The following is a 25,180-nucleotide window of genomic DNA, read 5'->3' as shown; positions in this document are numbered from 1 at the left end:
CTCCCCATTTTACAGACTAAAAAACCGAGGCTTGAAGAGGTTCAATTTGCCCACAGTGACAAACCCATTGAGTTTGTCTTTTAAATAAGACCATGGCAGCAGGGAGTGCCTAGCACACAGGGTCAGTGGTGGCCAGTGAATTCATCCCCTTGCCTGACACCTGTGTTTTCGACGAACATCCCTTCTTGGTTTGGCAAGTGCAGCCAGCTGCACGGAACAGAATGCACCGTGTAGGGGCATGCCTGAGAAGAATAATTCTTGCCTCAGAGCCCGATGTGTGGACTCCTGGAGAAAGCCCCTCCTGGGATGCTCACGGTTGCCATGGCGGTGAGAATCAGAGCATCTACTCCTGAATTTGATTGCTCACGGGTACAACCTTAAGGATTCCCAGGGATGCTTAAGAAAAATGATACTATTCAACCAAAGTCTGATAAATTTAAATATTCAGATCCAACGTGTGTCACCTAAGATCTCAGCTCAGTGCTAAAGTATTTGTAAAGAAGATCCTTTGAAATCTGGTCATTCTCTCATATTTTTCTTCCCCAAATCTCATGTAACCGGGCTCTGCTGTTTCTTACTCTCAATCTTTGTTTTCTCTTCCTTCACCTCTTCAGACCAAATGTCCTTAGCAAACCCCTGGATGTCGCTGACAGCAACAGTGACACAGAGCTCATCGTCTGCTTTCCGAGAATTCATGATGCCCGATGCCAGGGGCATGAAACAGAAGCCCCGGAACCAGCAGCTTCACACAGCAGCTCATTCAACGCTCGTGCTGCCCCAGGGTTTGCAAGCCCGGAGGACAGCGTGGGTGCACTGTCTTAGACAGCATCTCCTGTGTGCTCCGCCTGCTCCTTGAATCAGCTTAACGAAACTAGCTCTCTGGGGGCCACTGAGACCTCTGAAGCAGCCAGTGTACATTTCATTAGCAGTCACCGTGACAAGGAAAATGTAGGGGGATAGGCTACCTTTTTGTGTGGTGAATCTAGAGAAGTTGCGAAGGCAGGCAGAGGGGCCCAGGGGGGCGGGTGGGGAAGCAGGCTCCCCGCTGAGCAGAGAGCCGATGTGGGGCTCCATCCCAGGACCCTGAGATCATGACCTGAGCCAAAGGCAGTGGCTTAACCCACTGAGCCACCCAGGCACCCTCTTATTACAGCTAAGAGCAGGGACTCCGGAGGCGGAATGTCTGGGATGCCTTCTTGAGTCTGACCCTCAAAACTGTGTGGCCTTATGCTAATCACCCAACCTCTCTGTGTGCCTCAGCTTTCTCAACTGCAAAATGCAAATGATGATGACGGTGATGAGAGCACCCTCCTTTGATGGTTGTCAAAAGGACTAAAGAAGCAGCTGATATTTGTAAGGAGCTCAGAACAGTGGAAGACACCATGCACTCATGAATTTTCAACCAAATCAAACCTTATTAAAGTAACACAATACAAACCTCTCGACTTCTGCTCCGAGCTCAGGAACCGTGGCTCCCTGGAGAGCAACTGTTAATGGAAATACACATTTCAGAGCACAGACTGAATATTGAATATTGAGCCGAACACACTTCACTAACAGAGAGAAGGGTTTCTTTCCTTCACCTCCAAGGAAAGGAGCTGTCTGTGATCCTCCTGCCACCCTGTTACTTCTCAGATCTCGGCCGCTCATCACCCACCCAGGTCACTTGCCTCTTGGGCCCCATTTCTAATGATCTTCGTGTTCTGGCTGCTCTGAATTCCTCCCAATACATACCTTGGCTCCTATTACAACTTCAATTTAGTTCAAGTCAATAAACATTTATTAAGCACCCACTAGCCCTAAGCCCTAAGGGGGATACAGATACCACCGTCGTCGTTCGGTGACACGTGTGAGCCGCTCACTGAGTGATCACAGGAATGAAACTCCGGCGGACTCCAAAGTGCTGTGGGCAAAAAGGCACGGGGCAGAACATCAGGTAGCCTCCCAGAGAAAGGGGACTTTGAGCCGAGACTTAAGTGGTGAGATTTCAATAAGGAGAGGCTGCTGGGGGAGGTCATCCAGAAGACCTGAAAACAAGTTGACTGCTGAGCTGGATGCAGGCGACCTCAGGCTCCCCACCCCAACCCCGTCCTTGGAATGTGTGCTCTCCTCGCCATTCCTGCTCCTGGGGATGCTCTGAGGACATAACCTTGAGATGGTGACCTGCTCCTGGGGATGCTCTGAGGACATAACCTTGAGATGGTGACATGCTGCTGAGAACACCTGCACGTATAAACATTTAACATTCAGTGGTGGTGGTGGTCGGGTTTGCTGCTGCTCAAGGCAAGATTGCATGTAAATTCCCTTTGTTTATTACAACTGCTACCTACCAATCTGAAGTGATCCTACGCCTTTCCTTGATCCCTCCCTGCCCTCTACCAGTACAGAGCCAGCTTCAGAGTTGACTGGGAGAGCTCCCCAGGGGCTTATGGACCAACAGAGGTATAGGCTCCAAGTTTTAGAAGTGCAAGATGTTTACTCATTCACTCATTTGTTCAACAAACATTTATCCAGTGTCTACCATGTCCCAGGTATGGGGCTCGAATCCCTGCTCAGCCACCTACTAAATAATAAGCTGAGATCCACTTAACCCGAATATGCCCCAGGCTCCTTGGGCATAAGACGGGAGTACACAGTAACATATGTCTCACAGATAAGGAGACTGGAGTGAGCTTAGAACAACACCCGCTACGCTGGGTAAAGGCTCCCTCGCATTGCTGTCATTGCTGTTACATGTTGAACCTACAGTTGTCTTAAATACACTATCTGCCATCAAGAAACTCACAAATATTACTAGAGGAACAGACATACAAACAAGTAATTACACTCTGTACTCTCTTGGGAGATACATCTAGTGATTTTTGTTTGTTCTTTTCATTTTGTTTTGTTTCATGACCCCTACCTCCCAAATTCTTGCAAATGAAAGCGTCCTTATGGCTTCCTGGCTTTCTCAGAAATTACATTAATGCCATCTACGGAGCCTTTCACAGGCAGCCAGGTGGCCTGACTGCTGATCCCCCAGCATCCACAGATTCCAATCATCCACTTGACTTGCTCATTCATTCTCCAAGCGCCGTATGCTTCAGGTCCATGTCCAAGCACGGTTGCCGCCGCATTTAGTATTTTTTTTTTTTTAAACGACAGAGGACAGAGGGTGAGAGAGACAGATCTGAAGAGCAATTGTAACACAGAATGGCAGAAACGGAAGCGAGGCCATTTTTGCAGAAGTTGCAATGGGAGTTAGCTGTTCGTGTAAGCCCTGCATGGGGAGACTGTGGCTGACATGAATGCATTCTAGGAGTAGATGCTGGGTGCTGCCCTGGGCGCTCTTCTCTCGTCTTCCACTCGCCTCCCTCTGATCCCATGCATCACCATATCACTGCAATTATCATTCACGTTAAAATTTGCATGCGTCGTCCGGCCCCATCTATGAAGCTCCGTAGGAATATTAGGGTCACCTCAAATACTACATGTCCCAAATGAACTCATGGTTTGCCCCTGAGCCCGCGGCTCCTGCTCCACTGTTCCCAGTTGCCCAAGCTGGAAACCTGAGCATCCTCCTAGCCGCAACAGCCTCTGCCTTCCCCAGCGGCCACTCAGCACCAGCCCTTCCGTCCTGCCTTCCCACCACCCCTGAACTCTCTCCCCTTCGCCCATGCCCACCGCAAACACCCACGTTTCACCCCCTGCATCTTCGGTACAGGATCTTGGGCAACCGCACATTTTATCACATTTTCCTGCCCATTTTTTCCCTTGACTCCAATTGTCTCACTTGTTTATTTACTCTTTTGTCCCATTGTATTTATTTGTCCGTCTCTTTGGGGACCAGATAAAGAAACACATCAGAGAGCACTTGTACAATCCTTAAGGTCCTTGATCTTCATAGCCGTCCTATGAGATGGTAGGGCAGGCGGTGTTAGGACCATTTCACAGATGAGGAGACTGAGGCTGGCAGACAGAATAACAGCCCACCAGTGGCCCAGTAACTGCACAGAGCTGGGGCAGGAACCCAGGCTGCCTGGCCTGTCACTGCCCCGTGGCGCCCGGCGTCCCATGCCATCACTATGTGCCAGTCCTATCTGGGGAAATGGCATCCCTTCCCTCCACTTTGTAATCTGTTGGGTTAAAAACAAGAGAAGGCCACCCCTTTTCTTATAGTGTAGGTGGGGCTAGAGTGGACAAAGTGAAAACAAGGAAATAGAATAAAATAACAAAGAGCCTCCACCCCTCTTTCACACTCTGGGGTTTATGTGAGCAATTACTCTCCCCAACCTTGAACCTTGTTGCTAGTCTAGTTTCCACATTCCTCTGGGGTCATTCCCCAGTGTGACAAAGGAAAGGAACCAGGCTCTGTGGTTTAACAAGGCCCAGCCTGGGCAATAATCCAGTTACATGAACCCAAACCCGAGGCCAATTAAGCAGGGTTTCCCCCAGTGCCCCCTCCTGGAAGGGGGTCCACCTTGGTCCCTCTCCTAAGCCCCCCACTCAGTCCAGCTAATGCAGGCCACGCCCAACAGCTAGGACTCCTCACCTGGGGCCCCAAGTGGTGTCTTGAGAGCCCGGGGGGACACTGCGTTCCCACCCACTGAAGGAGGAAATTCCCACCCCTACCCCACTTGCAGGGTTGATGAGTTAGCAAAAACAGCTGCGCGCTGCCGCATGCACGCCTTCCCCTCCCCTCCCGGCTCCGTGCAAGCACACTCGCAGCCACGTGAGAGCCCTGGCCAGCAGGCAAAGCCTCTGGGTTCACAGTGTCGTCCTGTGGGCAGGCGGGAAACAGAGAGCCGCAGCTGGTCTGGGACCCTCAGAACCAGTGCTGGGCATGAGCGGGGTGGGGGCGGCAGTGTGGACACTTGCCCAGGGGGCAGCTCACCGGGTGTTCATCCCAAGATGCTAGTCCTCCCGGGTCCTCAGGGATCAATAGCTCTCCCAAGGTGTGCTTTCCCAGTATTCAAATTCTGTTCCTACAAATGATCTAGGAGGGCAAAAGTATTCTCAATACACACAGTCAAGAGTGCAGGAGATGGTACAGCTCTTCCTCATTTTTTTGATAATCTCAGGAGCACCCTCGAGCCCTTCGGCAGAGGGAAGTGATCTCCACCCCTTAACCGCATCTCCTCAGTTAGCAGGGCAGGTCGCATCTAAGGCTGTGTCGGGACTTAAGAACGCTGGAGCCCGAACACCCAGTCAGTGCACCAGACGGAAGAGAACTCCAGAGCCCGCCGTTGGCGGATCTTTCCAGTTTCGTTTGGGTAGAAATGACTGCCTTTGTCAGGCGCTAGGTGGCTTCATTCAGGGCTGTTTCCAGACCTTGTGCCAACTCAGCTCAGAAAGCTTCACCTTCACTAATTGTGAGCTTTGGATTTGAGGACAGCTTCTGATTTGGTGACATTTCTGTTGATCTTTGGATGCGTTGAATTAGACGGCAAAAGGCTGGGGCTAAGGTTCCTGGCAAACTGCCCCTGTCTCCAGCGTGCTCCCAGGGCAATGACAACAGTCCTGGGGGATAGGACGCTGGCAGGAGAGCAGCGCTGAGTCTCCTCCAGAAGACTGACCGTTCACACCTGAGTGAATCTGCCTCCAAGCCACCCTCCAGGAGAGCTTTGGAAGTAAGACAAGATGCTCATGGGTGCTCTTTAAACAGCTTTGTGTCATCATAGGAAATGTGATTATTCCAAAGCAGCTGTGTTAGACTCGAGCATATCCTGTTTAATAACTCAGTATCCCCCCCACACATATGTTGAGTGCCTACTGTGTGTGAGACACTGTCCAAAGTATCATTAACCATCTAAGTGATCCTAGCTGGGCTCCCCCCTAGGGACAAAGCAAGGAACTAGACGTGGTCCTTGCTCTTAGGGATCTGACATTCCCATGGAAGAGACAGATGATCAGTAAATGAACAAACACAAAACAAGGTCATTTTAACCATAGTAAATGCTATAAAGACAATAAGCCAAGAAATGTGATCAGGATTGCCTGGCTGCGGAGGATGGCTCTGAATGGCGTGACGCTGAGTAGAGAAGCCTCTGAGCAGATGGCATGTGAGCCAGTTTGAATGATGAGAAGGAGCCAGTCCTGGGAAGATGGAGGAGTAGTTCCCACCTGCAGAATCAGCACATGCAAAGGCCCTGGGGTAGGAGGACTGAGCAGTGGATGCCAGTACAGCTATGAGGCGGAAAGTAAGCCAGATAAGCTCCAAAAGAAGCAGAGCCCGAGCCCAGGGAAACCCTGACTGTGGGTTTGCATTTCATTCTTGATGTGATGGGAAACCATAGGAGGGTTTAAGTACTGAATGGGCACCTTCTGGTTAGTGCTTTTGGAAGAATCCCTCTGGCTTCAATACAGAGGCCCTGGGGCACAAAGCCCTGGATGTGGCCAGGCTGTTGAGACTTGGCTAGGTTCTGGCCACAGCTCTCGGGTCATCCGACAGGCTGAGGTCATGGAATGAGTCCCTTACACCTCTGGCCAACGGGGTCTTCAGATGTGACCTACAGGGGTGAACCAGTTGGATCATGAAGCAGAACTGATCTTATAAAATGGGGAAGCCACCTGGAACAGCCCAGTGATTAACGTGGGCCCCGGTCCCCTCTGCCCCCCGGCTCTTCCAGAGTGGGACAGACAGCACATAGGACCCTGGACTGGTAATGCTTCCCTTGGGGCCCTGTGTCCTTGGTGGGGTGACAGGAACAGTGGGACCCCTTGGCACACTTTCTCAGGGGCTCACACTCCCCAGTGATCTCATCAACCCCTCTTACCAGCAGCCTCTGCTCCCTTGCCGGATGTCCCTCCATGGAACCCCAGCCCTAGGCAACTGAGCCGTGCTAGAGGAAGCTGCAGACTCTGAAGGTTGGCATCTCCGTAAAGCCATAGCCTCCAGCCTCACCTGCCGCTCAGCTCTGACCCTCCCCCCTCCCCCCCCCACCCCACAAACTCTGGTCTCTCTGCTGCGTTCTCTCACCCATTCTCAGTAACAGCTGTTCCAACTCCCCTGCTCACTCACACCTCTGTGGCCTCACCAGCAAATGAGCTCATCTGCTTTTCTGGTAAACAGAAGCCTCCAGACAGGAATGTCCTCAGCCTCTGTGCTTCCTATCCTCCCCTCCCAGGACCAGCCAGAGACGGCTTCCCTCCCCCATGTCTGGCTTCCCATCCCCTCCTGTCCTTTTCCGCTATCTCTCCTGCAGCTTCGCCCCCTCCCCTCTCCCCACGATCATCACCCACCCCTCCCAGCACCACTGGCCTGTGGACAAGTCTCTCTCATCTTAACCAAAACCTCCTGGGATCCCTCACCCCCTTCAGAGCCACATCTCCCGTCCCCAACCCCGCCTCCTGAAAGTGCTGTCCATAGTCACCCTCTCCAGGCACTGCTCCCCCTCACTCTGACAGAAAACCCTCACCATCTTGATTTCTGCCCCACCCCCCACTGCCCCACTCAGGCCACCTCCTCTTGGGGCTTCTGGCACACAGGTGGGCCACTTCCTGACCCTACCTCTGGTGGGGTCCTCATCTTCGTCCCCAGCCTCTCAGCACATTTGACAGCTCTGACCCACTGGTCCCCCTCTAAATACTTTCTAATCCCTCAAACTCTCGGGATCCTGATTTTCTTCCCTCTTCTCTGGCCATTTCTTCCCAGTCTCCTTCACAGGTTCCTCCTTTTCTTCTTTTCAGGTTCTTCCCATTTTCTAAAAATTGATGTTTCTCATTATTTTGTCCTAGGCCGATGATTCTCAAGAGAGGACAGTTTTAGCCCTTGGAGGCATCTGGCAATGACCGGAAGAAATCGTGTCTATCACAAGTAGGGAGTTCTACTGGTAGAGACCAGAGATGCTGCTAGACACCCCATAATGCATAGGGAACTCTCCAACATGGAATTATGCAGCCCAAAGTGTCAGCAGTGCTGGGGTTGAGAAGTCCTGTCTGAGGCCTTTGTCTCCCCACTTCTCCATGCACCCATTCTCCTGGCCCAGCACCTTTGTGCCTATTTCTTCAGGTATTATATTTGTGGTGATAGATCTCACCATCCTTTCCTGTGGCTTCAGAAGGGCTGCCTGCCTTCTGGACGTTTTCATTTGGAGCTTCAGCTGTCCAAAACCAGTGTGACTGCATCTGCCCATGGCAACCCAGCCCAGCCTCCCCAGTCTGATTCTCTTCGTGTCCCACCTCCTGGAGAATCACACCAACTTCCATCCATCTGCTCACACAGAAGTCCTGGGATCACCCTCCACCACCCCTTCTTCCTCCCATTGTCGGTCTAATTGATGGTTCCTGCTGCGAATATATTCCCTCTGCCCATTCTGCTCCCTCTCCTCTCTGGTTCAGGCTCCCAGACCTCCACCTACATCCCTCCAATGGCTTCCTAACCAGGTTCCCACCCACACTCTCCCCACCACCTCCAACCCACTTCCCATCCTGAAGCCAAAGTAATCTTCCTAAAATGTCAGTTAGATCACATAACTTCCCTGCTAAGAGCTTTTCAGTGGCTCCCCACTGGCCTCAGGACAAAAGTCCAAATTTCTGACCATGTTCTCTCTGCCTTTGGTCATCTAGCCCATGCTTATCTTTCCAGAAAAAGCTCTCACCACTTTATCCCTTTCCCCACCCTCCATGCCCCCCAGCCCCAACAATGAAGTTCAGTCCCTGAAGTGGGCGCCATGTTCTCTCTCACCTCCGGGCATTTGCCACTGACGTCCCTCTGCTTGTAACACCTTCCTCCTGCTGCTCGCTAACTCCCAGTCACCTGCCGGGTCTGAACACAGACACCCGGCCTCCACACACCTTCCCAGGAGTCCTGAGTCCTTCTAGCTACGCCGCCCATACAACCCATGCTTGCCAGGAGAGCACATTCCCTCCAGCAAAGGTTCACCTACTTGGCTCTCTGCCCTAAGCAGTGGCCCTCTGCAAGGGCAGACGGTCCCTGACTGGCTACAGGGCCAGCCACGGGACCCAGCATAGCGCCTGACACCAACTAGGTACTCACCAAACCTTTGCTGTATGAATAAATAAATGGTTGCTTTTTAAAAACCTTCAGAGGGGCACCGGGGTGGCTCAGTCAGTTAAGCATCTGTCCTCAGCTCAGGTCATGATCCCAGGGTCCTGCTCAGCAGAGAGCCTTCTTCTCCCTCTCCCATTCCCTCTGCTTGTGTTCCCTCTCTCACTGAGTCTCTGTCTGGCAAATAAAGAAATAAAATCTTAAAAAAAAAAAAAAAAAAACCTTCAGAAGCTGGATTACTCTACACTGTGACAAGAATCATAATTCAAAATCACTGAAAGGCCCATTTAAGCTAAAAATCTACAAGGGTTTCTCTGCTAAGACTACTTACTATACAGGTTCAATTCAAACACAGCAATTTGTGATTCTTCTAATTAAAGTGGCTTGTCCTCCTGAGGGACGAGGAGCGGGGAATGAATGGCTTGCTTGACCCCCCGGATATCTCAGATGTCTACCCCTCGCACGAGCCGGTGTGAAACATCAGCAGGGCTGAGGACGAGTGAATTAGGGGAGATTCAGCCACGGTCCACAGATCCGACGGTCGAACTGACGGGTCACAGCATTAGCTTTTTTTGTTCATCGAATATATTTAAATATGGAGTCTTGGGTACTGATTTTTTTTCAGTGTTTTAATTATGCAACAATATCTTTATGCCCCCATGTTTTCAGAGAGGCCAGGATGGGTCTATCTCGGAATGCCAACCAGAGTGGGGATGGGAATCTGTACCAGCCTAGGACAGCGTGGAACGGTCAGATGGTGCCAGGTCAGTCACCAACGCACGAAGGCAGGAGACAGGAAATGGAGAGGGACGTCACCTGCTTCACCACAACAGGAAAGGTGTCTGACAGCCTCTGCCTCCAGTTTAGCAGTCCAGGCAATAAGGCAGGCGAAGGGGTGAGTTCACTCTGCTCAGGCCAACCTCAGCAGACCCTTTGAAGCCCCCCCAACCAGGAAGAAAAGCTGTCTCCACATCTAGAGACATGTCTGGTTGTCTTTGAAGAAAACGGGCAAAGCAGGCTTCCTCCCACAGAGCACGGGCATCCTCCAACTACACAGACTGTCCTTCGGGTGTGGAAAAGCTCTCTGAGGCCAGAGCTGCCCACTGTTGCCCTCACTTGGAGCACCCTGAGCCCCTGCTGGCAGCGTTGGTGCCGGCGCTCCTGCCCCCTCAGGGAGCCAACAACCCAGACTGAGACTTACGTGTTGCAGAGTAGAATCTGCATGCTTGGGAAAAGCACCTTGGATAGGTTGTCTGTCCTTCAGCCGGGACATTCTGTCCTCAGCACGCGTGGACTCTGCCACCAAGGTGTCTGGGGCGGGGGGGGGGGGGGGTTGGGCAGGGCAGGGAATAGGAAAGTGGGAAATCAAAATCCACCTAGAGCTTTCCAGCCAAAACTGCCTTCAAGCTAATGATTTTCAATATAAAATATTTATTGCTAATCCTACTTTCAAAACTCTACATCCAAGAAAGACCTGTGCCAGTACTTGTGGTATTAATAACTTAGAAGGGGAGCCTCCCCTAGATGGTGAAGGGTCAAGGCTGAACAGAATGTTCTGAGTGCCAAGAGCCTCTGTCTTAGAAGTTTCTTCCTCAGGGTGGGCCTTTCCCTGGATGCCCCCATGGACCTCCACCACCAACCCACTCTCTCCTGGCAGGCCTGTCCAGTCGCCAGCCTCAGGCCCCTGCACAGGCCATTCCTCTCCCTTCCGGGTAGAACAGTGACGCTATTTGTCAACTGGACCACATCCTGTGATGACAACCCCTCAGGGAGGTAGCATACAGAAAATGCTGACCTTAGTGCCAAACAGACCCAGGGTCAAAGGCTGGTACCGCCATTTGCTGGCTTTGGGAGTATCCTTAAATTCCTTCAGTGTCAGGTTCATCATCTATAAAATGAGTATAAACCACTTTAGTCACAGTCCCTTGAAAGTAACAGAAATCCATTTAAACTGACTTAAGCAAAAAAAAAAAAAAAGTAATTTACTGAGGGAGTTCTGTGGTATGTCATGGAATCCACGGGAGAGAGGAACCAACTAGTAATTTCCAACCACTATTCCTGAAGGTGAAGGAAGACCGGGGAGAGGGCAAACAACAGGCTACCTGACACATAGTAGATTCATAAAACATCAGCAGCTGTTGCTAAAAAGCTACTGGCACCTTGCCCCAGTGTCTGTCCCTGAAAACTGAGGGTGACAGAAGGAGATTTTCCCACCTTTGTGAACTTGGTATCTGTTCTGTCACCATCCTTCGTATTCCCACTTAAACAGTAGAATTTTCTAGGTGTGGTGAGGGATTTCTATCTCATTTGGGTCATTTCCCCAACCAGATCCTAATTTCTTTCTTACATGCTTTGCAGCAGGGGCAGAAGGCATGGTGGCTGAGTTGCAGAGAGGAGGAGCCTGGGGTCAGGAATGGCCCCCATCTGCCCCACCCCCACCAGCCATAGCAGATAAAGCCTTGTGCTCCGGAAGCTCCAGATACATGAGGGGAGCACAGAGGGATTTGTGACCTCCAGGACAGTGTCCTTGCCCCACCCATGTTTACTATCCCTATGGCTTCCTGTCTGGGGTTCTGCAAACTTCCCCGAGCTCCCCTGCTCTCTCTGCCTTGTGGGTAGTTGTTTCCCAGGGTTCTCAGAGTAGCACACCACAAAGCCAGCCACCTCAACTGCAAAATATTCCATAAAGCAACATATGATCAGCCTCAGTCCCACAGACAGACCCACTGCCTGGTGTTGAATCAGAACTTTGGAATCCCAAAGACCCAACTTTATTTTTTTTAATTTTTTTTTTTTTTACATAGCTGTTTAAGCCATGGCTTTATTTATTTTTTTTAACATCTTAATTTTATTTTATTTTTTTCAGTGTTCCAAAGACTCGACTTTAAATCCAAACTCCATCCTTTGCTAGTTGTGTGGCTGAGAGCAAATTGCGCTATTCTTTTGTTCCCCTAATTTGTTTTAATTATGGGAAAATACATATAACATAAAATTTAGCATTTTAATTATTTTTCAGGGCACAGTTCAGTGGCATTATACACGATTCAGACTTCCCCACCATCCATCTCCAGAACCCTTCTCGCCTTGCAAAACAGAAACCCTGTATCCATTTATATTAGTCCAGGCTCTCCAAAGAAACAGAACCACAGCCTCGAAGGCACATCCAGAAATAATGTTTAACCAGATATCTGGGCAGCCCCGTGGCCATAAAATTAACCATCACACCATTAACACTAACTCCCCCTTCTCCCTTCCTCCCAGCCCCTGGCAACTACCGTCCTACTTTCTGTCTCTGTGAATTTGACTACTCTCAGCATTTCCCATATGGGGAACCATACTGTATTTGCCCTTTGGTGACTGGTTTACTGTTTACTTTACTCAGCATAATGTCTTCAAGGTTTATCCATGTTGTAGCATATGTTGGAATTCCCTTCTCTTTGGGGACTGATTAATATTCCCTTATATGCATACGCCACATTCTGTATACCCGTTCCTCGACATTTGGTTGCTTCCGCCTTTTAACTATTATGAGTAATCCTGCTCTGAGCATGAGTGAACAAGGATCGTTGGAGATTTCACCTGATCTTTTAGATATATATCCAGAAGTGACATTGCTGGACCTTATGATAATCCTATATTTAGTTTTTGGAGGAACTACCAACTAGTTTTGCACAATGACTGGAACACGTGCCCACCGACGGGGCACAGGGCTCCAATCTCCCCACATCCTCTTCTGCCCTTGTTATTTTCTGTTTGTCTGTTTTTTGATAATTGCCATCCTATAACAGGTGTGAAGCGTCATCTCATTGTGGTTTTGATCTGCATTTCCCTACTAATTAGTGCCATCTTTTCATGTGAAGAACAGCCATTTGTGTATCTTCCTTGGAGAAACATCTACTCGAGTGCTTTGTCCACTGCGCTGTTTGAGTTTTCCTGTCGTTGTGTTTTAATCATATATATATATATATATATATATATATATATATGCATATATATAAGGGATATTAATCCCTTATCAGCTATGATTTGCAAATATCATCTCCCATTTTATGGGTTGCCTCATTCCTCCATTGACCGTGTCTTTCAATGCACACAATTTGTTTATTTTCACGAAGTCCAGTTTGTACAATTCTTTAATTACCTGTGCCTCTGGTGTTGCATCCAAGAAGTCATTGCCAAGTCCAACCTCATGAAGCTGTTGTCCTGTTTTCTTCTAAGAGTTTTATCATTGTAGCTCTTGCATGGAGATCCTTGCTCCAACAGGAGTTAATTTTTGTCTATGGCGTTAGGTAAGGGTCCAGCTTCATTCTTTTGCAAGCAGATGTCCAGTTTCCCCAGCAGCATGTGTTGATAAGATCGTCTTTCCTCTCACTGCGTGTCTCTTGTCTCCCTTGTCAACAGTTCATGTGACCAAAAACACAAGAGTTTATTTCTGGGCTCTCTATTCTATTCCGTTGGTCGACATATCTGTCTTTGGGACAGAACCACATTGTTTCAATTACTGCAGCTTTGTAGTAAGTTCTAAAATCAGGGAATGGGAGTCCTCCAACTTTGTTCTTTTTCAAGACTGTTTGGGCTCTACAGTATTTAAAGCCTTAATTTTGCCACCTGTAAAATGGGGATGATGCTTGTATCTGTCTTACCAGATACTGTTTGTGTACATGTGTGTATTAGATGAGATAAGGCACAGAAAGCAGTTCGCATGGAATATAGTTAAGTTATAGATTTAAATTTTCCATTGATAATATTGATCAGTGATAATACTGGATATCATTATATTATTGTATTATCATGATAATAATGATGGATAAATATATAATTTTTATTTTATATAAATATATATTTATATAGAAATATATAAAAATAGAAATGAGATAAAAGTGATAAAAAAGAGATAAAAATGATAGATAAATAAAATGATTTTAAAAATTCCTTTAATGAGTTATTGCCTCTTCCAAAGTAACAACTATGATATACTTGCATGTGTAGCCTGCATCTTCAGGAAGACTAAGCCAATTTCTCAGCTTTTATTGGCCCTGTCTCAGCATAAACAAGTTTAGGTTGGCATAGCCAAGTCTGTGTTCAAACCACAGCTCTGCCACACAAGAAGGCTTGTGGTTTTCAGTGATCAAGATGGCACCATGAAAATAAAATCTTTAAAAAGGAAAAAGAAAAGAAAAGGGGTGCCTGGCTGGCTCAGTTGGTTAAACGTCTGCCTTCGGCTCAGGTCATGATCTCGGGGGCCTGGGATTGAGCCCCCACATCAAGCTCCCTGCTCAGTGGGAAGCCTGCTTCTCCCTCTCCTCCCGCTCATGCTTTCTGTCACTCTCTCTGACTCTCTCTAGTAAATGAATAAAATCTTTAAAAAAGAAAAAAACAGAAAAGGTGGCACCAGGAGCTGGTATTCAACTCTGGCTCCTGCACTTTCCATTGAACTATGCAATGTGTTCTCATCCACTGCCACAGTCCCAACATTTGCGCACTGTCATTCCTTCATCTTTGACTCCATCCCCCTCCCTGAACAGAAGATAACAATCAGAGTCATCATTTCTGCCTAATACCAAAGCCAGGAGACTCTCCCCCCACTTTCCAAATTATTCTTGTAGAAAAAGAGCTGTTTGAGGGGCACCTGGGTGACTCAGTAGGTTTAAGCATCCGACTCTTGATTTCGGCTCAGGTCATGATCCCAAGGTCGTGATCTTAGGGTCGTGAGATCGAGCCCTGCATGGGGCTCCGTGCTTAGCAAGGTGTCTCCCTCTTGAGATTCTCTCTCTCCCTCTGTCTCCATCCCTCCCCCTCCCAAAATAAAAAAATAAATCTTAAAAAAAAAAAATACATACAGAGTAATACATGCAGTGAAAACAGAGCCAGGTTTAACCTCAGCCTCAAGTTGCTTCTGTTTCTTGAACTCCTTTCAGAAAGCACACTTGAAACAGAAAGAAATTACAAGTGAGTTCAGTCTAAGTGACAGAGCAACATTTGCCAAGCACTCTCCTGTTGTGTTCAGAACCTTGCTCCAGGTGCAGGTTGACTGGAACAGTGCTCCCCTCCCTGCCCCAGGGCTCGCCATAAGGTAGACTGCGTAGCGATCCCAGGACATGGACCAGCAGACAGGTTCCAGCGGTCTGCTGCCCAGATGCTAGGCAAGGAAAATACCATCATAATGTGTCAGTGAGGGTTCAAAATCAAGGGTCAGGCTCAAGGTCCTTCTTTGTGTGTCCTCGTCACCTGCTTCACGTAAGTCTCCATCGCATGAAGTAATGAGCGATCGCTGCTCCAGGAAATGCATCTCCTGATTCTGACATAAAAGGATATGTCTGGTGCCTTGCCTAGTTTCGGGGATGAAGCCGATAAACATGGGTGATGTATGCATCGTGGACAGAAATAAGGCTCCCCAGAGTCTCTTTGTCCCAACTGCTGACTGTTAAACTTTGTACTATACCCTGAAAAAAGGTGAACAGAATTGCTCTGTTAAATTGGTGAAAAACTGTCCTAATATGAGATAACCAATAGATTGTCTTATATAATATTTTAATACAAGGCAATGAAATCATTAAAAAAAAAAAACACAACACCTTCAGATTGCAGGTTTCCTCTCCACAGAGATTTGTCTTCCCACTGCTGGAAGCTAACGTCCTTGTTTACCTTGAGTGTCGTAGGAGTCATCATTCCCTGGGAAGGTGACACTGGGTCTTCCCAGCATAAGCCCTTACTCAGAGAGGAGATAGGAAAACAGAGCAGAAAATCAGTCTTGGAGCTTCATGTTACTCCAGATTTGTGAGAAAAAAAATGCTATTTACAGACTATAATAACCTCTATTTTTAAAAAGATTTATTTATTTTAGAAAGAAAGAGAAAGAAGTGAGGGGCAGAGAGAGAATCTCAAGCACGACTCCCACCCCCATGCCAAATGAGGAGACCAACACAGGGCTCGATCTCATGATGCTGAGATCATATGCACACACACACACAACCCACACCCCATAGCATCATCACGCCACTTAAAAGATATATTGACTGTATTCTTAGCCCCACTACACAGTTTCTGTGACCCACACACTGGGTCACAGTTCTGAACAATGGTGAAATAACTCCTCCAATCTTGGGAAGCTCCAGAAAATTCTGCAGAGCTGTAGGATTTTAACTGCAGCAGGCACAGGATAGCCCTGGTTCTGTTCTTCTGCTACTCTGTGGAATAGCTTCCACCCAAAAAGGACTCCACACACGATTCATCCAATCACGCCAGCACATGTGGTTGGTGAACATGGCCTCTGTGGCTGGGAAAAGCAATAAGCAAGAGAGTATGAACCAATCTGGGCACCTGGACCCTGGCCATTCAGCCCTTGGAAAGACAACCAATCGCTTCCTATTCGTTTTCTCAGACCCTAAGTGACCAAGTCAAAGTCTGAGACTCTCCTGGATAAAAGGAACCAGAGAGGCGCATGGAAACTGACGTGAAACAGTGGCCAAGAAATGTTTAAAAATGAAAAAGCAATTTGCAGACCATCATATAGTGTGGGCTCCTTTCTGCACAGTGCTTGTGTGCTGTTAATGTATGCATGTATGTATATTTAGAGTACATTCTGGAAGAATATTACCAGGATTATGATACAATGATTATTGCTTGAAGCAGAATTTTAGAATACTTTAATTTCTATTTTACTTTGACATTTAATTCTTTGATAATAAACACATATTAGTTCTGAAATCTGAAAATAAGTTTTAATTTTAAGGAACAGATATGCAAAATAAGGAGTTCAAACCCATCATTTCTACATATGATCAGACATTATTTTATTAATGGCAAAATGAGAGACTAAAAACAAGATTATCTTAGCCCAGAGAATTACCATCAAGGCCCTATTTATTTCCTCATAGGACCATATTTTATGCCCCAAAGAATATAGGATAGTTAATAGGATCTGAATAATTTTTTTGCTCTGACAGGAAGGCACTGAGCAAATAATCAGAATTGTTGAATAAATTCAATGTGGAAACTTACAAACTTGATTCTAGTTTATATCAGGGTTTCCAGTTACTGCAAAGGTCAATGCTGGACTCTACCTCATTTTCCTCTTCTTTTTCCAAATAATATTGCATAAACAGTTATATTCTATTATGTCACTCAATGAAAAATAATAAGCATTTCCCTACATTAAAAATTCTTCAGCAACGACCGGTGTTGGTGAAGATATGGAGAAAAAGAAACCCTCATGCTCTGTTGGTGGGAATGCAAACTGGTACAACCATTGTGGAAAACAGTATGGAGGTTACTCAAAAAGTTAAACATAGAAATACCATATGATCCAGTAATTCTACTACTGCATATTTACCCAAAGAATATGACTTTGAAAAAATCCATGCAATCCAACGTTTGCTGTAGATTTACTTACAATAACCAAGACATGGAAGCAGCCTGAGTGTCCATCCATAGATGAATGGATAAAGACGATGTGGTATGTATTTACAATAGAATGTTACTCAGCCATAAAGAAGAATGAAATCTTGCTGTTTGCAACTATATGGATGGAGCTAGAAAGTATTCTGCTAGGCAAAATAAGCCGGTCAGAGAAAAACAAATACCACATCATTTCATTCATATGTAGAACTTTAGAAACAAAACAAACAGAAAAAAAAAGAGAGACCAAAAAACAGACTCTTAAATACAAAGAACAAACTGATGGTTAACAGAAAAGGGGGGGGTGGGAATTCTTCAGAAACAGACTTTAACAGGGGCGCCTGGGTGGCTCAGCGGGTTGAAGCCTCTGCCTTCGGCTCAGGTCATGATCCCAGGGTCTTGGGATCGAGTCCCGCATCGGGCTCTCTGCTCAACAGGGAGCCTGCTTCCTCCTCTCTCTCTGCCTGCCTCTCTGCCTACTTGTGATCTCTGTCTGTCAAATAAATAAATAAAATCTTAAAAAAAAAAAAAGTCAGGCCTTAGGGCAAAAAAAAATTTGGAGAAATGTCCTGGAAAATGAGTATGGTTTCTATTGGAAACTATAAAACAAACAAACAAACAAACAACCCACACACACATAAGCATGAGCATTTTTGCTATCATGTAGAAAATGGATCGGTGGAGGCAAAGGTCAAGGAGGGAGGCCAAGAGGAAGGCAATGATGCTAGTCAAGTGAGAGGTGGCTGTGGGTCAGGTTACGAGGACAGAGGTAGGATAGAAGCCAGAGGCTTGCTTCCTGACAATGACGTCCACAGTCCTTGCTCTGGTCTACTAGGTCCTACCTTCTCCTCTGGCCTCATCTCTCCTTTGCCCTTGATCTCTGCTCTTCCAGATCCCTGAGCAACACAAGCCTGTCCCTACCACAGGCATTGGCTCAAGCTCTTTACCCCACCCGGGCTGCACCACCTTGAGACTTTTGTGTGACTGACTCCTTATCAAATCCCAGAATAAATCCTATACCTTCAGAGAGACCTCCTCTGGCCACCTATTCCCCAGCCAATCTACACATCACACTGCCTCGGTTTTATTTTTAAAAGCATTGATAGCTCAGTGATATTTCCTTGTGTGTTCACCTCTGAGCAGAGACCCCATGTGTCCCCTCATCTCTGTGTCTCTGTGCCTAGAACAGTGCTGGCTACACAGGTGACACTCACAGATGACAACAGGACATGGGGGATAAGAGAGGAAGAGCCAGGATTGACACTCAATTTGATACTCAGTTTGCTGGGCTGGACCACTGTGTAGATTATGGCACAGAGATTTGAGGCAAAAAAGAGGCAGTGTTTGGGGCAAAAAAGAACACACACAGAACTGAAGTTTCTTACATTTTAAATAGGAAATGCCTGTGTGGCAGACAAAACAATGCCTTCCCAATGGTGTCCACACCCTAATCCCCAGAGTCGGTACTGTGACCTTATACAGCAAAGAGACTTTGCAGGTGTGATTAAGTTAATGGTCTAGAGATGAGAATGTCATTGAGGTGAGCCCATCGTAGCCCAGGGTTCTTTCTTTTTGTTAAGATTTTATTTATTATTTATTTATTTATTTATTTAAGATTTCATTTGTCAGGTAGAGAAAGAGAGCACAATCGGAGAGGAGTCCAAGGAGGAGGGAAAAGCAGGCTTCCCTCCTGAGCAAGAAGCCCGCTGCAGGACTCGACCCCGGGCCCCAGGGATCATGACCTGCACCAAAGGCGGACACTTAACCCACTGAGCCACCCAGACATCCCTAACCCGAGAGTTCTTCTAAGAGGGAGGCAGGAAACCTGGAGATAAAGGAGCTGTGACCATAGAAGTGGGGGTCGAAGTGACGGGAGGAAGTGGCAGGAGCCAAGGAACACAGGGAGCCTCTAGAAGCTGGAAAGGCAAGGAAACAGATCCTCCCTTGGAGCTCGCAGAAGGAAGGTGGCTCTGCCAACATCCTGACTTTAGACTTCCGCCCTCAGAACTATAAGATAATACATTTGTATTGTTTTAAGCCACTACGTTTGTGACCATTTGCAACAGTACCAATAGAAAACTAAAATAGCCCATAAAACACTGTACACGAAGATGTCAAGTAGATAGTCAACGCATCTTTGTTCGAATCCCTGATGATTTTCAGCAGTAGAATAGTGACTCGAAGAGGAAGAACTTTTACGTCGTCATATATATCATAAAACTCCTTTACAAACACATCATGCCAATGAGCTCTCTCATCACGTGTGGATAAGGGAGCCATCTCGGCACACACGCATCGTTATGTTTGCAAATCTGATAATCAAATAATAATAGCGTCATTCTGGTCTGCATTTCCTTTAACTGTTAGTGAGGCAAAACACTATGCATATCTTTATGAGCTGATTGTCATTTCCTCCTCCAAAAATTACCTATTTCATCTTTTTTTAGTTAGGATGACTCTATCTCAAGCAACAGAATACTTAACCTGAAAACGGCTTCAGCAACATACGGTTATTGAAAAACCTCACATTTGTTGGAACCTTGGTTCGGAGCATCAGTGACTTAAGGACTGTGGTCAAACGTTCTGTGATTTTCTTTGGGATACCCTCACGGTCATGGCCTGCTATGGCCCTCCAAGCAGCCAGTGGATGGACCCTTGACTTAGCCCGCTTCACCGGCAAGATGAAAAGAGGAAGGGAATCCCGCTTGCACCTCTTTCTCCTGTACTTTCCCCAAAGCCTGAGTCCACATCATGATGTCTCATCGGTCAGAACTGGACACACACCAATATGACATCTGCTAGGCAAGCAGCAAGTGAGGCTTCCTGGCATTTCTCTGCCTCTGCCTCCAGAGTGGGCTTCCCCAGCAGGAAAAGACATCCCCACATACGCCTGTGCCCATGGCCCTGTTGCAGTCTTGTTACTCTTCTGAGCGTTTGCATGAGCTTTACAGAGTAAGGATGCTCACCCTTCGTCTGTCATTGTGCAGCCAGTGTTGTTCCCTAGTGTGTCCGCCTTCTCGTTTTGTTTATGGTTACTTTTGTCTTTTCTGTTTTCCAGGTACCAAACGAACTCTGTGATTCTTCAGGAGACCGAAAAGGGTTAGTGTGCCTCCCTTCCCCTCTCAGAAAGCACCAAGCAAAATCCATTCCAACTGGCTGAGGCCCAGGTGTGGACGATGTCCTCTGCGGTCTGCATGGTACTCTACTGTCCCTTAAAGGTGCAGGAACTTATAAATAACACTTTTCACAGCTCAGGCTCTCAGGGGCCTGAACTCATCTGAGGCCAGAGACCTCGTTGCAAAGGCCCCGGTTCCTCTCCGAGAAGGACGTGAGGGTAATAAAGATGCCACGCTCTGCTTTGAAGTCCATCATTTTCCATCGCGTCCCCTGGGCCATCCGTGGGGATATGCTCCCACTTTCGATTTCTTTGGCCTTTCCAGCTACAGAACAGACCCCGCACACTCGTGTTTGTTATACCCTGGAGATGTCTGAAGGTCCTTCACATAGGGCTGGGTGCCCCCGAGTGCCTGGAAGGTCCTCGGGAATAAGGATCGCATCATCTGCTTTGGGATCTCTCAAGCACCAAGTATTGGAGGCTCTCCGCTGTGGACCCTTTTGCTAGTACGAAAACATTCCACGAGCACCCGCTTAACCCCACAACACCTGTGCACACACACGTTTTTTAATCTGTCAGGTCTATTGGGAAGCTCCCCGCCAGGGCCCGGGGCCTAGAGGTAGGTTCCCAGGATCCCATATCACATCTGATCCCTGTGCCAGGGCTGGACGATTCCTATAGCGCTTTGGGAGTTGATGCAGAACAGGAACCCAGCAGCAAGTGTCTACCACGGCCCCTTCATCCCCAACCAGCACACAGATGTTTCTCTTCTTCATCAGTCATTTTTGGCCTGCCTGACCTTTTACTGTTTGTGATTCCAGAATATTGGATGCCTGCCCAATCAACCTCAGATTACAAATCAGAATTCTCTGCCTCCCAAACGTCCGCTTTCCCGGCTCCTTTGACGTGGTGGTGGCAGTCTTTTAAGGGATGGCGGACAAAGAGCACCTTTGAGCTCCCTATGGAGAACGTAGCGGTTCCCTAACTAGACTATATAAGGAACATTTGTTCTTTGTCACGTGGTTATTAACAGTTCTGGGGATCTGTGTGTACAGATATGAGAAGCTCCTTCAATTAGATTTTCTGTTCAATTTTTGTGAGAAATGCTTAATAATAACCAATTACAAAAGATAAAGGAGTTTAACATTGTTATGTAAAAGGGCAAGCCTCCCATGTCACTCAAATCTTCTGGTTTAATCTGCTTCCCTGAGCTCTGAATTCAGAGGCCCAGTGGTCTATGGCTCCCACCAAATGGATGTCCATGGCGGTCGACTCAGCGGTTCCAATCTTGGTAAGGAGCCACCACTGATTCATCTCTTTGCCAAAACTCATGTCCTCCCTAGTCACCGAGCTTTCGTCCTTGTGTTCTCCTCCATGGTTCTCAGGTCTGTCCCCTCCACTTCATTCCCACCAACATGGCCCCAGTTAAATCTCCCTTCTTTTTACACTGGGATTACTACACAGGGTCCTCACCTCTCTCTCTGTCTCTTTCTCTCTCCCGATCATTCTCCTAGCTGCTGAGGAAGGGATTATGACAAAGCACGGTCTGTCTCCCAACCTCAACGGCACCTCCACACCTCTGGGTTCAAGATTCTTCTCAGCATGGCTGGCCACCAGTGTCTGCCCACCTCCCTGGGCTCCCCACACCCTTGGGCTCCAGCCCCACAAATAGCTCATGGAATGTGTATGGCTTGCTTTTGTTAGTCCCCTTTCACCAGCAACTCCTTTTGCCTGTGTTTTAAATTTAATTAATTTAATTTAATTTAATTTAATTTAATTTAAATAAATTCAGGCATGGTGGATAGAGGCCCCGAGTGTGGGAGCCAATAAGAGGGGGTGGGTTGTGGGCTCTTGATTGACTGGTTTGCATGTGGAAGGCAAACTCCCAGGCCCGTCTTTTGCCTTCCCTAGGAATCAGCTCACCCCGGGAGGGTTGGTCCCTCTGGTCAGCAAGGCTCTAGATGTCAAAACATCAACTACAGAAACTAGAAAATGTGGTTAAAACAGAGTAGAATGCCCTTCCTTTCATCCCTGGCATAACTGGTGGATAGCATGTCATGGCCCAAGGCTCCAGAGTTTCCCTTGTGGCCTCAGGTAGGCCAGGGAGCACCCGCTGAGCCTTGGTTCCCCATCTGTGAAGGGTCACAGAACAAGATGTGGGTGATAAGACCAGCTGCCAGCTGCATACCGGGCTGTGCATGGACGTCAGTTTCCTCCTCTCCAGCCTTGCCTTTTTGAGAAACAGCTCAGTGTTCCTTCCTCAGGACATTCTCAGACCCCTTGGCCTGGGTTCCCTGTTCCCCTCAAACCCTCGGGTCACCTGTATCTCAGCACTTAGCCCACCAGATTAGATCTGTCAGTCTGTCTGTCCATCTCCTCCCAGCCCCTCCCGCTGGATGGGTCTTTTGGGGAAAGAACATGATCTCCAGATTCGAATCCTGATGACCCACCACAGACCCTGGCTCCTGCTCACAGCAGCTCACTCCAAAAACGTTTAGAAAGTAAATGAATTACTCATGGCTTTGCCATGTCCACGGCCTCCCAAAGGAATGTTCCACGTGGGCCCCTCTGGGGAAAGACACTCATGCTTCTTCACCCGGAGTCCTCTATACTTTCCCCTGCTTGAAGTCAGGCCAGGCCATTAGCACATCTGCACATCGGTCTAGGCAGGCACCAGCTGGGGGGGCGCGGCTCAGCTCAGGAGCTGATTTCCCAAGCACACCCTGCCATGTGTGTCTGCCACAGATGGCCGAGGCACGCCAGCTAATGAGGCAAAGTCACAGGAGCCATGGCCCGCTGGGAAACGAGCCATACAGGCTGCTCACCGATGCCTGGCCAGGAGGGGCCCTTGGCTCTGGCCCAGACTTGGGCTTTGCATCCCCCCACTCTGGGAGCCTGCTCCTGGCCAAGGCCCCAGGCTTACCCCACAGTAAAGCCAGGTTGCTTTGATTAAAAACCTCAGCCCATAAAAATGGGCGCACCGCATCTAGCAAGGGGGAAAGATCCCATTTTTAATCATTTCTTAATAAGAAAGTGCCATTAAACGCACTTAGGCTCTCACAGTGTAACTGGCAGAGTGCTGTCGTGGCCCCAGCCTCGTTAACTTTTATTACCACTCCACTCTGCTTCTAGAATGACAGCCAGAGCCTGAGAGGCTTGGCGGCACTCACAGGCTCCAGTCCAGGGAGCAGGCAGGAGAAGAATCCGGTCCAGCTCCAGAAGCTCCTATCTGTGGGGTCTTCCTTTGGCTCAGCTGTCACTAGGGTGCCTTGTGACATTTGTTCCTGGGAAAGAGAGCAGCTGTTTCTGATGTGTGTGCTCCCAGGAGGGCGAGGGGGCGGAAGGGGAGGGAGAGACAGCTGCTGGGCCAGCAGGCCCCCTAATTCTCTAATCCTGCCTGGGCTGCCCGCCCTGTCAGCGCCTCGGATGCCTGCAGCCCTGTGCGGCAGGACATGGCAACAAGCAGCAGGTCGGCCAAGCACACTTCATTCAGTCTTCCAGAAACACTTATTCAGCTGTTAGTATGTGCCCGACAGTAGATAGGTGTGGAGGGTACGAAGAGTAAATAAAGATTGTCTCAAGGTACTCGGGTTCTAGAAGAGTCAAAGAAGGACCGATGCAAAGAAAGGATGACACCATACCCTCAATCAGAAGCGCTTCCAATTCAACCTGGTGGGAATCAGGTGGGCTTCCTGGTGGAGGTGAGGTCTTGCTGAGTCTTGAAGGAGGTATGTTAGCACATGAATAAGTAGAAGGAAGGGAGAGACCTGACTGTCCAAAGGAACAAGCAAGAGAGAAGGGGCACCACCCGGCCAAAACACCACATAATCCAGTCACAGACCCCAGTCCGTAGATCCAAATGAGGTCATATCAATTGTATTAGTGCTCAGATGTGAGAAAAATAACACCCAGCTAAAATCACTCAAGCCAGGGTTTTCCAGTCTTCAGTGCACACACAAATCTCCAGGGATCTTGTTAAAATGAAGATACTGAGTGAGAAGATCTGGGGTGGGGCCAAGTTCATTAGAAATGCAGAACATGGGGCGCCTGGGTGGCTCAGTGGGTTAAAGCCTCTGCCTTCGGCTCAGGTCATGATCCCAGGGTCCTGGGATGGAGCCCCACATGGGGCTCTCTGCCCAGCAGGGAGCCTGCTTCCCCCTCTCTCTCTGCCTGCCTCTCTGCCTACTTGTGATCTCTGTCAAATAAATAAATAAAATGTTTAAAAAAAAGAAAGAAAGAAAGAAATGCAGAACGTAATTGATAATATAATCACTATGAGCTGTGGACCACACTTTGGGCAGCAAGAATTGAACGTCAAGGGGAAGTCTTAAAATATCCAGCAAAACACCTGGATCAGGTGGTTCCATGATGGGTTTGGTGGCACAACAATGTCAGCACGGACTCAGGCTTTTCTGTCTCTTTTTCCTGCCATCCTTAGCACCTCGCCCCTCATCTTATATTCTTATAATTAAAAGATGGCCATTACAGCTCTGCACCTCCCATCCTCCCACAACAGAATCAAATACAACAAAGGGCATTTCTCCTCACCTCTTTCTTTTCACCAGAGAGGAAAATCTCTCCCAGAATATTATTATATTAATTATATTTTATTAATATTATTGTATTATTATATATATTATTATATTATAATTTTCTCCCAAAATATATATGATATGTAT

The sequence above is a fragment of the Martes martes genome (genome assembly GCF_963455335.1).
Source record: "Martes martes genome assembly, chromosome: 3".
Taxonomy (NCBI): Eukaryota; Metazoa; Chordata; class Mammalia; order Carnivora; family Mustelidae; genus Martes; species Martes martes.
Note: the sequence above shows the minus strand (reverse complement) of the source record.